Consider the following 15098-nt stretch of genomic DNA (forward strand, 5'->3'; position numbering starts at 1 on the left):
AGAACAACAAATTTGCACCTAGGTCATAGAGTCAGGTAATTTTTTTTTTTCTTTCTATGAAATGAAAACTCTTCCTATGAAATGAAAAATGAGTGGTAATAAGAACTACACTGCGGACTGAATTTAAGTGATTAGAAAACTATTCTACCGTTGGCTCAGATCAGTTTCACAAATAAGAATTTTTTAATTCCAAAAGCTAATTTTTCCTTGGAGGCCTTTCCTGGTTCAAAGGAAATAAAATCAAATCCCTTCTGCTTCCAATAAAATTTTCAAATCAATTTTCAGATACCTGAGCAAAAAAAAAGCCAGCTTCCAAATGTTCCTAGTACTTCAATACCCCAGTGAAGTCAATAAAAGGAAAAGAAAGCCCCTCTTCAGTGCATGTGCTATGGAGCCAAGAAAGCAACCTAACACCACAAACAGCATCAGCAGTATGAAAAATCAAGAGCTCTACAAGAGCAAAAGCTTTAGAAATTGGCGGAATCAGAGCAGTCCAGGCTATCAAACTGCAGAAGTTAGTAAAACTTTATACGAGAATTTCTCTTCTTCTTGTCACAGAAATTGGCATTAAAATGCGACAGTACTCCAGCCACCCTATCTGTTTCAAACAACTACCACATATCACTTGGCACTAATTGGCAGCAGCTGTTCAAGGCAGGCTTGAACCTGGCACCCCAACTGAGCAGGGCTTTTTCCCTGCTCCCAGGAGATACGGGCCTCCCGGCGAGGTGCGGGCCACCGCCGGCGCGGGGCACGGGTCTCGCATGGCAGCCGCCGGGCTGGAGGGACACTGCAACCTCCGCACACCCGGCACCCCGCGATGGCGGCCACGAGCCTTCTCAGTTTTTAAGGGAAGGAAATGAATAATTGCCTGATTTTCACAAGCTCAGATCCCATTTCCACATTGAAGGGAGGTGGCCACGTCCGCAGAGCCTGCGAGCCTCTGGCAGCTCCTGCTAATCCCAAGGGGAACAGTTGGGTGATGAACGCTCAAAGAGCTGCCTCCGCTCCTCCGCCACGGAGGTGACTTTTGATCAAACTTTCCTTTGCTGAGCTGCGGATGGCGAACGAGCGAACACAAGCCGTGACATCGAACAAAAGAAGCAGCGCTCAAATCCGGCGCTGGCTGCGGCACGGCTTTACGGTCCACACCAGCTGCTAGAAGGAGGAAGGGATGCTCAGGACCAAGCGCTCCTGCCGCACGCAGCGCCGGCGACACCGGCCTCTGCTCCTTGAAAGTTCAAGTGAAACTTGATTTACAGCCACACCTTGGGCAGCGGGCGAGCGCTGGGAGAGCGGAGGGAGATCTGGACAAAGAGTGATGGGAGGTGGGGGCGGGGGGCAGCAGGTTCCCTTAGTATTATAAAAATGCATCTTATTCTGTTTTTAATCAACGAACCTTATCCAGCAATCAAGGCAGATATATAATAAGCTGAGCTACTCTGTAAATCTAAACATTCCCCACAAATAGAAAAGATACAGCCTGAGCTCTCTGATTGTTACTACGGCAACTATCTAAAATGAAAATCTTGTTAACCCTTTGCATGCTGTAGCCACCCATGCATCAGTGTTAGCTGACTTCCGCGCACTTATCTCTCCTTTTTTCCCCTCAAGAAATTCATAATTGTATTGCTTCACAGTAGTTATGCTCTGGTTATCCTATTTGAGACTGAAAGAACTGCAATAGGTGGTAGTTTCGTATGTACAGCTGAGTTTTGTTACTTGCTGGGATTATAGTTCAAAAAACAACTAATAAAACACAAGAGAAAATCCCTAGATTACTCCACAAGGCCTGGGATTTTGATTAAAACCTTGTCAACAGGAATGGGATGCTTTCTAGTAAACCACACTACTGTTGGTTGGGTTTTTTTTTTAGTTATGAAATGATTTGACTGTAAATAGCGTATTTGTCAGAGGAATTACTTCTCTATAGCGCATTATAAACAGGCTACTTTCAAAATGCTTTTTTAAAGCTTCTATTTCTTAAGTACTGCACAGAAGACTGCCAGCAATTTTAACAAAACAATATATTAACCACCATGCTTTGAAAATTAATGGGCAGGTATTTGACTTGAAATCTCTCTTAAATGCAAGAAAATTCAGACAAATGAGAAAACTGATTTTCTAATTTCTACGAGAGTACCAGATGATTTTACAATCAAATTTATACTTGCATCTACCTGAATATTCAAGACAGTTTCACTATAACATCTATGTGGCAGTGTCATGACAAAGTGAAATTCTCTGCAGTTGTAAAGTCTTCCACAGTTCATTGCTGAAAATAACTGAAGCCATGGAAATGTTTCTGTATTTAAAGTGAAGAAAGCAGGACGTGACCCATGGACATCAATTCTATTGATTCTTTTACTTCGTGCCTACCATGTAATTAATAGAGACCCTTCAGTACTAGGCAGAATTAGACTCTTTATGGCATTCCCAAGTATGTCATTTAAGACAAATATGCACCATATCAATTTATCGTTACTGAAAGAGAAATACTGAACTGATATTTTACAGCATTGACTTCAGTCAATTTAACAGAGATAAAGTTAAAAGGTCATTACTCGGACATTTTTGCAGAACTGAATAACATACTTGTAACTTGAACAAATTAATAAATAACATATTTTTCATCATAAAAGCAAAATTTACATGTAACTGAGCCCATATAACTTGAAGTGACTGAAGTAGTGTGTAAATTATCTTAAGATCTTTTTGAAATGGCGTCCATACTAAATTGAAGGTTATCAAACTCCCAGTATATTAGATTAAAGATGCCATTTACAATTGAAATGGAAGAATAACCAAATTGAGTATCTTGAGATTAGTGAAATATCAGTATTATGATACTGAATTTGATTAAAAGGAACTGACTAAGATTTTTAAGTTTGCCTAGAATTGTTTCAAACTTTGAGAAAATAATTGGTTTAAAAAAAGAAATTGGATTCGTTATAAATGTGTATGTCAGTGCATGATGTTAGAGGTTAGAAATATTAATACGTGCTATTCTTATATACAGACAATTGAACCCATTAAAGTGAAGCACCTAGCTTTATTTTTTTCCTCTTAATAAACACCTGTGTTTCAAAAAAAGCTCACAGACCTCACCTGCACTGTACACAAACTGAAGGACAGACCACTGGCACTGGGCAAAAAACACACCTCTGGTCTGATCCAAATTTTCCTAAGGTTAGTGTAATGACTCCAGGTGATATGAGGTTTTGGATCAGGATGAGTGAGGTGCACAACACGTAAGGATGGTGATGGAATACACATAGGTAAGAAAACGTTCACCAAGAGAATGACTTGAATTAGTTCCTCTGACTCAGGACACGTTCCAATTGTATTTGTCAACTTCTGAAATACTTCCCATTTTTCTGTAACTAATTTGATATACAGCATTCAAAGTAATTTAGCTTTTACATTTTTTTCAAAATCTGTCTTTTTCATAAAGTCAAATGGACAACGTTTTCTAGACTTAAATTTCATATTTACAATACTATGATCACTAGATTCATCCTAGAGGCTTTCCAAAATCAAGCCTATTTATCAGTGTTGGCTTATTTCCCAGGAATATGTCCAAAATAATCTAGAAATGTACTGGCTAGTCAACATACTACACATATAAGCAATTCTTCAGTAATTCTAGGAACGTGTAGCAATCCTAGTTTTCCACTATATTATTCCAAGTAAGAATTTTTCTTTAAAAAAACAAGTGATACCACATCACCGATTTTTTTGTGGACTTTTTATCCCACACACCCACCTCATTTCCATGTTACCTTTAAACTGCTGTGTGTTGCCTAACTGGCCTATTAACCAACTGACTTGAAGACTCTATATCTCTTACCGGGTAGATATGGATCCCAACTCTTTTGGCTATGCTATAGTTGTATATAATTATTTTGAAAGGAAAAGATTATTTGTATGTGATTTATTTGTCCAGGTCAATTACAACGACTTGTCTTCTTGGGGGCAAACCAGGGTCAAATGTTGTCTTCCTTGAAGAACCTTTAAAGACTTGGGAGAACTCTGCCATGTATTCACCAGAGAAGCCCACCCTTGTGGGTATTTGCCCTCCTTGACCAGACACACAAAGAGTCATGGGGCTTACAGCTGGTAACAGGGTTTCTAAAAAAATTCAAAAGGAAGAAGGTATCATGACCTGCACACAGTGTTCATAACGGTGAGGCCATCCTTGGGGGGAGATTCTGCTCTGTTACTGAAAATTGCTCAGTAAACCTCAGGAATCCAGCACACAAGAATCTCATCATCTGACTGCAAATCGCCATTTCTTCAACCTTAATCTAAAATGTTTCCTAAAGCCTAACAAACAAAAACTTACGCTAAAGCTATAACTAAAGGCCAAACTTGGAAATTACCACTTTGAAAATCAGCTAAGCAAGGTTTATTTCTAACAGTAGCAATGCTTCAAATGATTGTCATATGTAATCACTTTGCAGTCTCTCATTGGTATATATAACTAATGGCAGCAGAGAAGAATCTTAAAAAAAGGTGCACTGCATGGAAATGTATTATTCAGTAATGAAAAAATTAGTCTTTCCAACTTTGGTAAATTTTTAAGAATATATGATTCTGCAAAATATGGCTTGATTTTGGGAAAAAGACCCAAACACTCCTTATTCTTTAGATCAATAATGATAATAAAATAGAGAATACTGCAAAATGTTCCAAATCCTGGCCAGTTGTCTTATAAACCCTTTAATTATTTTCTTTAAACTCAGCACTGGCTTAAAGTGTGCAAAATAAAATATTCAGTGTAATTTCATGCAAATGCCAGGTTCAAGATGAACAATTAACAAAGGCAATCAAATCTGTCCAGGCATATCTGTTCAGTTATGCAGGCTCATCTGTAGTTCCATAATAGACAAGCAAATAGACAACGGGTCATATTTTACTCTCAGCAACACAGATACCATTCCCATTGACGTCAAAAGGAATTGCACCTGTGGTTCAGATAACAGAATTTAACTCAGTCTTTGCAGGTCATCCTTTCTTTGTAGTTTCTCCACTGTCAAAGATTTTATGATGTTAATAATTTCATTTTGAATTGAAAGAAAAAAAAATGACTATGCTTCCCCCCCCCCCCACCTTACATGTTAAGGCTGACCCTTCAAGTGTTTATTCCAGCATTACTTCAGCTCAAAATACCAGAGACATCAGTAGGAGTTTCTGTGGGGCAAAGCTCAAGCATTACAGGCTTTGGATAGCATAAACATTTACCTATAGGAAGAAAAAAAACCCTTTTTCTATTTAATTGTACTTTATAAAAGTTAACATTACAGTAAGTAAGACGTCCTTTAAATTCTTTTACATATACCATCAGTATTCATAGTTCATACAAATGCCACAACTAGACAGTAAAGAATTCAATCCATTACATTTCTTTTTTCCTGAAAACGATTTCCAGCTAAAGGAATACCAATCAGCTTAATCATCACATGGAAAATAAAAAGTGGACACAATCCTGCTCTCTCTGAAATCAGCGACACACCATTGCTCATATTTATAAATCCACGGCATTTCTGTGTAATATATGAACAGACTGTGATTGGAGGAAAATGTATAGAAGCAAGCAAAAGACATACCAACTACAATACTCAAGAAGACTAAAAGTTAGGATACTAAAATAGTGACAGCATTAGAAGCATAGTAGGGCATAATTAACTTGGAGAAGGATGCCAATGTCATGTAAATAAATGCAGTGACACACAGTTCACTCTAGGAACTAGAATTTTATATACCCATGCATCCTGATAAGCGCATCCTTGTATGTTCCCCAGCATCGTGCTGCAGGTTCTCTAACCAGGAGGAGATCCAGGTAGCTATGTTCATACACTTTTTCCTGTAAGTTTGCTGCAGCTAATGATCATGTATTTAGAGATTATGCTCAGGGACACCTGCAGCATCATGTTCTTCAACTGCATTTGAGGACATGCACTTTGCAAAAAGCTTCACTATTTCTCTCCCAGAGGAACAGCATTTCTTTGCACCAATGTTTCAAAAAAATTTATTTCAACATCTCTATGGAGTTATAGATGTAAATCCTTGCTTGAGAAGCTGAAAAGGTCTCTCAGGCAAAGTACTTGCTACGATTGTGCTTTCTGTACTCGGGGAACAACAGGTCCTGCCCAAAGGACTTGGGAATGAGGGAACAAGCAGAGCCCATACTCCAAGATCTATCTACTTAAAACTAGCTGTAATTTTGTTTTTCCTACTATTTTTAATGATATTTGCTTTAACAGTGAATAGTTATCTGAGAGTATCCCTGTTTTAAGCGCTCACGGTCAGTTAGGCTTTATCTTATGAAAGTCACGAAGTTTTATTTTACTTCCCCGAGAGTTAGATTGTGTGAAGGAGGTATTAAAAATTCCTTTTCCAATATCAGGTCTGAAAGAACTCAATCACATATATGTTACCTAAAATCAAAACAAAAATGGCATAAATTTGGCAGGAACAGATTTATTTGAATATTCAAATGACTTTTTGAAGAATTCATCCATTTTAAAATCAGTTGCACGGATACACAGCCAATAGAAATGACATCGAAAGCGGACATACTCTATACAAATAAAAACCACAGAGAGTGAGTAAGGGCATTACAGGAGAAAAGCTCTAAAATCACTCTCTGAATCAGAGTTTTACTTAGCATTTTTAAGAGCCAAGATGAAGGATCTAGACTAATTTAATAAACTGTGGCCATGGTATCTTTTATCAGTAGAAGTTTTTCTAGCTTTCATTAGTTCTGAAAGATTTAATGCTTAATAGATTGAATAACTATAATTTATACTAGCAGTTATTCAGGTTCCTAACTCTTTGTATACATGGATATGTTATCTTTTAGCATCCTTCATCTTATTTTTCATTATATTCTCTAATACTTTATATTTCACTTAGTGTTTCAGTGACTGGTAAGGAAAAAGGAGAAGGAAGATACATGAGGGGAGTCCTGAAATCTCCCTCTTTCTCATTCTGAACATCGCTATTAAATTCAGAAATCATTCAACAGACATTAGCTAATCACCATTACGCTGAAGGATTACATTATATAACAAGAGATGCACCAACTTGTATTAAGAAACATTTGACTTCAAACTACATGCTAAAATCAACAGGAATATACTATCTTAAATACTTGAGCAAAACTCAGTAAAAGATACAGTAGGCAAACATTGTAGTCAGCTCAGCAGTGATTACCAACTCATGCTCCAAATTCACTATAAAATGAAAATCAATATTTCCACAAGTTCCTGCAACATAAAAGATAACCTTCATTGATTTTTCTAGACTTAGGCCTCACTGATAAAATCTAATATAAATTTTCAACCACGAGGATTTGGATCAGAGCAGGGGTGATAAGTCCTGCACATCTCTTAAGAGGTGGAGAATTTTTTTTTTAAAGTGCACGTTCATACTATTTATAATTTGCCCTGTGCAAGTGAAAGCCTTTTCCACCAGTGCTATCAGGAATCTCTTCTAATTTTTATTACTGTGAGGCTAAAGCCTGTTCCAGATAATTTGGAAATTTCAGGGGAATTGTGATAGGGCTGATGGTGCAGCCCTGGCTGACTTGAGAAAAGAGCTAACCCGTAATAGCCTCCATGGCCGTGCTGATTAAATGTTGCCATAGATGAAAGGCCTGCCATCGCCGCAATAAATTAACCAATCACACAAATCCCAAGTCAGTGCTAATCCTTCCTTGATACTCTGATCCTCTGATCAGCTCAAGGAGGTAAAGAAACTGGCTTGTGACGCTTGGTGCTCTAACCCCTGGATTTCATGTACACAACGAGCTAATGATATCTTGCTGACCAGTTCAATGGGATGAACTTCTCTCACAACCCTTAGGGAACACTGTGGCCTTCTTTAAAAAAAATGACAAGCACATGGCAGGTTTTGTGTTTTATTATGACACCGCAGGAAAACTAACCAGCACTTGTTAACCACAATAAGAATCAAACTGACGTGTGCTATAAAGCACGTTGTATCTTACAAGTGCAAGTGATGGATTAAACAGGAACCGAGACACTAAACCAAGAATAACTGTTCAAGTAATTGTGATTAAGCTACCCAGCTTCTGATAGGGAAGTTTGCTACCTTTCCTATTAGCCCAATTTTTATCCTGTTCTTCCAGTTTGGGGAGGGGGAGCAGGAGGGAGGATGCATCCACGTATCTGAGAGAGGAAGAGAGAGGAAGAGAGAGTCCCTTTACCTCTTACACACTCGCTCGATTGTGCTGCCACAGTGTGATTATAATCAGATTTAGACATAGACTCATTTAATCAATTAACAGAAGGTCTGAACACATGCAGCATTTTCTCATTAATTATGTGAATGCTGCCTTTCCAATACACTTTGTGAAATTGAGTCTGTGCAGTCTGCATTAGCGTACTTCATAATTGGGGAAACTCTTTCTTTTGGCAGTAATTGGTTGCTAAAAGTAAGAAAGCTCTGGGGTTTGCCTCTAGGGCTTCCACACATAAAGAGTTTTGAAAGTACTTCATTATCTCTCCTGGTCAGTTCTGTGAAATTAAAACTGTTTTTCCCTTCTTTGAGGAAGTGGTTTGAAAGTAGGCTTCCTAGGAAATGTATGTGCATGTGTGCGGTGCATGTATGGGCATGCGTGTCTGTGCTCGTGCAAACATACACACATACGTGTAAAATCACGTACCTCTGGCTTGGCTCAGAGACTGCCATCACTGGAGTCAACACAAACATGAAGCACACAGGATTTGACCAGTAGCAATTAATTTTATTGAGGGACAATAGGTCTCCAGATATAAGTGTGTTGCCAACTTCTTCAAGAATGATTTCTTTTTCCAAACTTACACAATCAAAATGAATCATATTTGAGTGATTTGCTAAGTTCATAAGGCTTGGGAAGGTGTCCAGCTGGTCAGACTGGATATAATTTACAGAACCCTGTATGTAATTTGGAAAAGCCATAGCCACTAGAGAACTAAGTCACTATCCTTTATTTCCTATCTTTGACTATTTTGCACATCTTTTTCTTCTCCTCTCCCTTGGGGGAGATATACACGCACATGCGCACACGGGCTCTGCTGCTGCCACCGCATCCCTCCCCGTGACTTTCCCAGCTAACCTCTTCACACTGCTGGGCTCACAATAGTTAGCCCAGGAGCAAGTCTCGTGGGAATTAATTAGTAAGAATATTACAAGAAGACAGCTCCCTCTCTGCAAGCCATTGTGGGCCAGCATTTCCCAGTAATATAGCTATCTCTGGCAAAAACTATTTTCCAAGAACAGCAGATGTTAGTGCAGTCCAGACAGGTACTTAAAGTACCTTTTATTCAATAGAATCACAGGGGCTGGAAGAAATGAAATGGGGCTCTTCTGTCAAATTTAATCCTTTTGATTTTACCTCTGATGCCTCGTATCGGCTAATGTGTGTCTATTTTAATGCTGCACTTATCCCAGTTAACTATACTGGACACTTAATATTTTAACTTTTACTGGCTATCAGAGCAATATAGAAGATCATTCTTTATGATAAATCATTAAAATAATATGCTTTAAAAATAATACCTTGTGGAAGTGGTTTTTGCATACACAGAGATTCTCAGACTTGATAGCCCATGGTAGAGCTTAAACTAAAATGGTCGATAGTTTAATAATTTAATGAAGAAAAAAGAGAGACTGATTATTTATATGTATCAGTACTTATACTTTATGAGGAAGGACAGAAGCTGTTGTGTTCTTCAGAAAGATCCATACATGCTTTCCGTTTATATCCCTTGCTTCATAATGTAAATGTTTATATTCCCACAATAGCATTACGCTAAGAAAAAGACCCATTCCATCTTCGCTGAGTCAGGGGCTTCTCTAAGGCTAAATGTATCCCCTGCCGAATAATGCAATGGCCATGGACATATTTGATCCTCACTTTCTCCATGCCATTGGACTGCCTAATACAACTCTAAATATAACCTTTTATTTGAGCAAAGATGCACCATATTTTTTGCATAAAGATCTCCATTGCTGCCTGCACAAGTGAAAAACGGAACAAAATACACATACATCAGTGATTGCCCATATGAAGCTTCAGGCCCACAGATGGAGTCCATGCTCTGAAAACTTCAGTCACTGGCTAACAAAAACTCTATCTCCTGCCTTTCTGCAAATAGCATGGATAGACTAGATTACAATATCTTTAGAGAAGCTAAAATAGCATTCAGAAGGGAGATTTATAGTGCTATATTCATCTTTTCTCACAGAATCATAAAACTCATAGTACAGCAGGCACAGAATCCATTGCAATCAAATCACTGAAGAAGGCAGTAGGAAAGAGAGCTTGCTCAATTTTACTGAGAACAGAGAAGGTGGACTTTGTCCAAAGATTGATTCTTTTATATTTCTGCTGGAATTTTTCTGTTACAGTTAAAAAAAGAAAAAAAAAAAAGAAAAAGAAAAGAACACCATCTTTGTATTTCAAATAATCTCCAATATATGCTGTCCTACACTATTATTATGGAAACTGAAAAAATTAAAAGACCCATAGATTGTCTTAATGTATATACGAGTATATAAAAATAGACCTTACTATGTCCTTCTCTGCGGGTGACAATTTCACTGACTACATTGTCTGTTTTGTCTGAATAATGGTCCCAAGCAAGTGGATGAATTTGTTGCAAGGAAAGCCGTCTTCATTTCTATTTCCTCCACTTCCATTATGTCCCTGTTTTGATAACTTCACTTACTGGGTGCACAATGTTTTAAATTGCCATTTCAAATGTGCTACTCTACGAAGTAAATTCCCATCACCGGCGTCTGCGGAGAGAGACGGGAAGTTCAGCCCCAGTGTTGGTGCTGTTTTAGGTGCAGTATCACAGTGTGATTTTAAGGTCAACATTATGCTGGGAGTGACTTTAGCAAGGAAGTGGGTCAATTAGGTAACTGCATAACGTACCCAAACATGACCAGCTCTATCGCCAGAATTGCTGTTAAACAACAAGGGTAGGAATGCAAAAATACAAGCGTGCAAGAAGAACTGATTTAAAAGAAATAACTCACACATTTCCATGTGCAGTCTGTATGATCTTCTTACTGAATTCTTTGTCAAAGAACAAAGTAATCAAATTTTAAAGTTTTTACTACAATAACCTTGGATCCCCTAGGGAATATTCGGTGAAATATGAGAGAGGTTTTAATACCTGGAAGCACAGCTGCATTATGGTGAGGTCAATTTAGGAGCACTATTGAGACTCTAGGCCATAATGACTCCATATGGAGCCGGATAGTAGCTAAGGTAATAAACTTTCACAGTGTGATTTCTTTGCTCAGTGCAATACTAGCATAATTCGGCAGTTACTCATCTTTCATTCAATGAAGAGGGCTTTTTTCCCCCTTTTTTAAGAGCTACCATGTGCTCATTCTTTCCTCCTCATCACAGAAGGTTTACAAATCCAAAGAAAATATTACCTGAATTCCAAATGAAAAACTCTGAATTTTATGAGTGTCTGAATGCTGTAGAAAGGGAAATTCCTCAGTCCTCGACCCCTACACAAAGATGTTTCCGTTTGTCTTAGAAACTGGTGTTAAATGGATATTGGCCTTAGCTTCTAGAGTAATAAGAAGACACTAAATGCATTTGAGGACAGAGAAATAAGAAATTGGGGACAGCTGCGGACAGCAGATTTGGGACACTGGTATCATGTATGTAACAAATCTTTATTAATAAGTACATTAAATCCCATATTTTTCATTTATAACTGCTGCATAATTTCCTGTTAACACTTCATGTAAATTCCAGATAAGGTAATAATTTTTTTTCAGAATTCTATTTCTGTTTCATTATATGTTCTACACTCTGCCCCACAGGTCAGTCGCATGATTGAAGTTTTATGCCTCATTAAAATTCCCCTAGTTAAAACATGGAGACAGAATTTTGGTAATTCCTTTCTCCACAACTACAATTAACCATTCCGCTGGATTCCTGTATTACTGCAATCCAAGTTTAAAAATTACTGTATGGTGAGATGGTCAAGGGGTCTAAATGTCCTAAACATAAGGCTCTTATCTTTCTTTGCTCCAATGGCTGAAAAACCCTGCACCACCACCTCCCAGTTCAGTATTTCTAGCTAGCAGCTGCTATCAGAAACCTAAATAACAAAAATATGCAAACTTGCACACTAATTCCCTTTGGAGATAGATCTTGGCTGCAGCCCTGTCATAAATCAGAGAATTTCGATATGAAATGAGGCAAGCAGCTCTAATCATTTCTGCATTTCAAATTGGATCACTGGCTCAATCACTGGGCTTTTTTAAACTGCTTGCCTAAGAGCAAATGTGAGGCGGGAGATAATTCTGAAGAAATCTCTTCTTTTGTGGCCGTAGAACTCTTTTAACTGTTTCAAGACTGAAGGCCACATTTCAGTGATAATAACATATATCTGCTGCGAGAGATATGGATCCTTAAAGACATCTTCCTTCTCTTTCAACTCATAGAATTCCATCAATATCTGCATATATTATATATATTAATATATGTGCATGTGCATATGGGTGTTTGTGTGCATAAAAAGAGAGGGAGAGAAAAGAAGAGAGAAACATCTGACATGTAGCCTCAGTATATTTCCCTTCAGAATTTTCTGTTCTGACTTGACTCGGTGTGGGTTTCAATTGCTGCAACGACCGTGTAGTTAACTTTGTACACATACACCCAGGCACTTTGGCAATTTATTTAACAATGGAAACAAAACCGAAAAGAAACAAGGGGGGAAATTTAAGCTATGGGGTGTCAGTTTTGGGAGTGCAGTAACCCTCACCTACCTAAGGTTTGGCTCAGAAAAATGTCAAACAAATAAAATCAAGGTAAACAAAGGTCTTCCGTAATCGTATACAACATCCAAAGGCCTCCTCCTTACCCACCAAAGTCCTGAAATTCTCCTTTACTATGCCATTAATTTCTATTTTCATGCCTTATATAAACTATGAAAACAATATATCACAAAAATTACCCCTAAAGTCAATTACTGTGTAAACAGCATCCTCTTGACTCTCTCTTTTTATGCTCAGAGTTCCCCCTCTTTTTCACCAAACGATACTACTGGCTTGGTGCAGTTTCAGCGTCCTCACCGCAGTGCTTTGAAATTGAATTTAACTCTACTATCAGCAGGCTTTTGTAATCTCATGTAAGCCTAATAGTGATCAGATGGAATTTTACAGCTAAGCTCCCTGCATTTTGAGGGCTAATTTAAAATGTTTATCAAATTTTTGTTTCAGACAGCTAAAAAAAAATATTCACCTTACCAGGTTTTTTTGTCTCCTGTTTTCACCTTCTAACACCTCATACTCTATTTTCCTTCTGGGAGCCGGATACATAATTTTTGGATACTTAATTTTCTGTTCCGTCTCCCTACATTCCCTTCTTTTAATAAAATTTAGTAAACTGCTTCATTCAACACCAATGCAGATTTTCGATGATTTTAGTATCACTGCATAGTATTAGTGGTGCAGACATAAAGCAAAGAACACCGTTTTGGATTCTCTCATCTAACTTTGAAAATACGCTGGTAGGTGAGAGTATCCCCAAACTCTGCATTGCCTCCCACACTTGGTTCTGTCAAGGTTTAAAAATACACATATGTGTGTGTATGTGTGTATATATATATTTTTATATATATATATATATATATACACATACATATGTACTTTTTTTGGGCACCTTGACAGCTGCAAGGGCCATATTGTCAGTGTTCTTCTATTCTTCTGCCATGTACACATAAAAGGGAAATCCAAGGAACTCCTGTCAGGATTTCCAGAGAGTATGCTGAGGAGCCCCTTTCACCAATAGACGTGTCCTTGCATCTCATGGCACGTAGTACTGAAATCTGGAGCCAGCACATCCATGGGGTTCAAATGATGCTATGGGGTCTACCGTAGCTCGCTCTTCTTCTTGGTAACAGATTTGGCTTATTTGAGTAAGTCTCCTAATTCATTCTCCCTTTGCCTGAATGAAGTTTGGAAGAAGGGTCAACCCAAAAGTGATGCAAGATCTCCAGAAATCCAAGCCCTTAAGCGCAGTAACGTTGTCTGTGGGACTACCCAAGATCAGTGCTCAGCAGCTGGGCACACCCTGCAGGACCTGCAAAATCAGGCCATGAAGCAGCATACCTAAACCCCGAGCCCAGTAACACTAACAACCAGACTGACGTTACGCTTTTACTCTTCTATTCAAAACAATACATTCAATGTTAATACATCAAGCCTCATGGGGTCTTGCCCGTTAAGTTTGAGGATTTGAATCTCATGAATGTGGAATCTGCATTGTTCTCAGCTGAGGTCACTTTGCTGTGCATGTAGGAACACGCCGGCTGCTTCAGCAGCTTACAAGTGTAACAGAATTGTCAAACTCATTTTGAGCTCACCTCTGTTTCCTCTGTGTCTCAGGGCATGCAACCCCAAATCCTTGTGGTTCAGTGGGGAGTTAAAGCCATACACCGAAGCTGTTTTAGGAGTAGAGTGGTTGGTGTTACTTCTCTAACTCATCTCACCACCACTGATAAGAACTTATAATAACCTTGCCTTATTCCACCCATCCCTCCAATATTTTTCTGCTTGAAAAGGGCTGAAACTTCAAACAGCAGCCCACATTATAAGACAGAAGCCCTATAACAGGTCTGAAATTACCCTCCCAAGTACAACATGCATCATGATTTAAGTGATTAAGGAGGTGCCAGCAAAAGTTCGATTGAGCAATCATTAGTCTTTTAATGTATGTTATCATACTTTCCCCTCTCCCCGCATTGGTTTAAAAAGGCCTGGTGATTAATGTTGCCTTTCTTCTAAAAATGTTGCACAAACAAACAGTTCACCATAGAGTTTTAATTTTAGGTTAATTTTCTGATAGTATCTATCTTTTCTTTGCTGACATGCAAAATCAATGTCCACTGAAAAAATTAAGATTCAATATAGATCACATTGAAATGTTTAAATGTGACCTCAGGCTGCTTCTATAGAACACTAAATGAAGGCAAACTGTAACAGTTTATAAAAACATGTTTTCATACAGATGTTTCTCATAACCACTGCCTATAGTGTAGCTGTAGACAGGTGCG

The 15098-nt window shown here is 38.3% G+C and overlaps 1 protein-coding gene across 3 annotated transcripts in view; it reads right to left on the reverse strand.

Annotated features, from left to right (window-relative positions):
• ZFPM2 (zinc finger protein, FOG family member 2) overlaps window positions 1-15098 on the reverse strand; it is a 324995-nt gene that overhangs the window by 120398 nt on the left and 189499 nt on the right. The window lies entirely within an intron of this gene.

Source organism: Ciconia boyciana, chromosome 2, assembly GCF_034638445.1.
Source record: "Ciconia boyciana chromosome 2, ASM3463844v1, whole genome shotgun sequence".
NCBI classification, from domain to species: Eukaryota; Metazoa; Chordata; class Aves; order Ciconiiformes; family Ciconiidae; genus Ciconia; species Ciconia boyciana.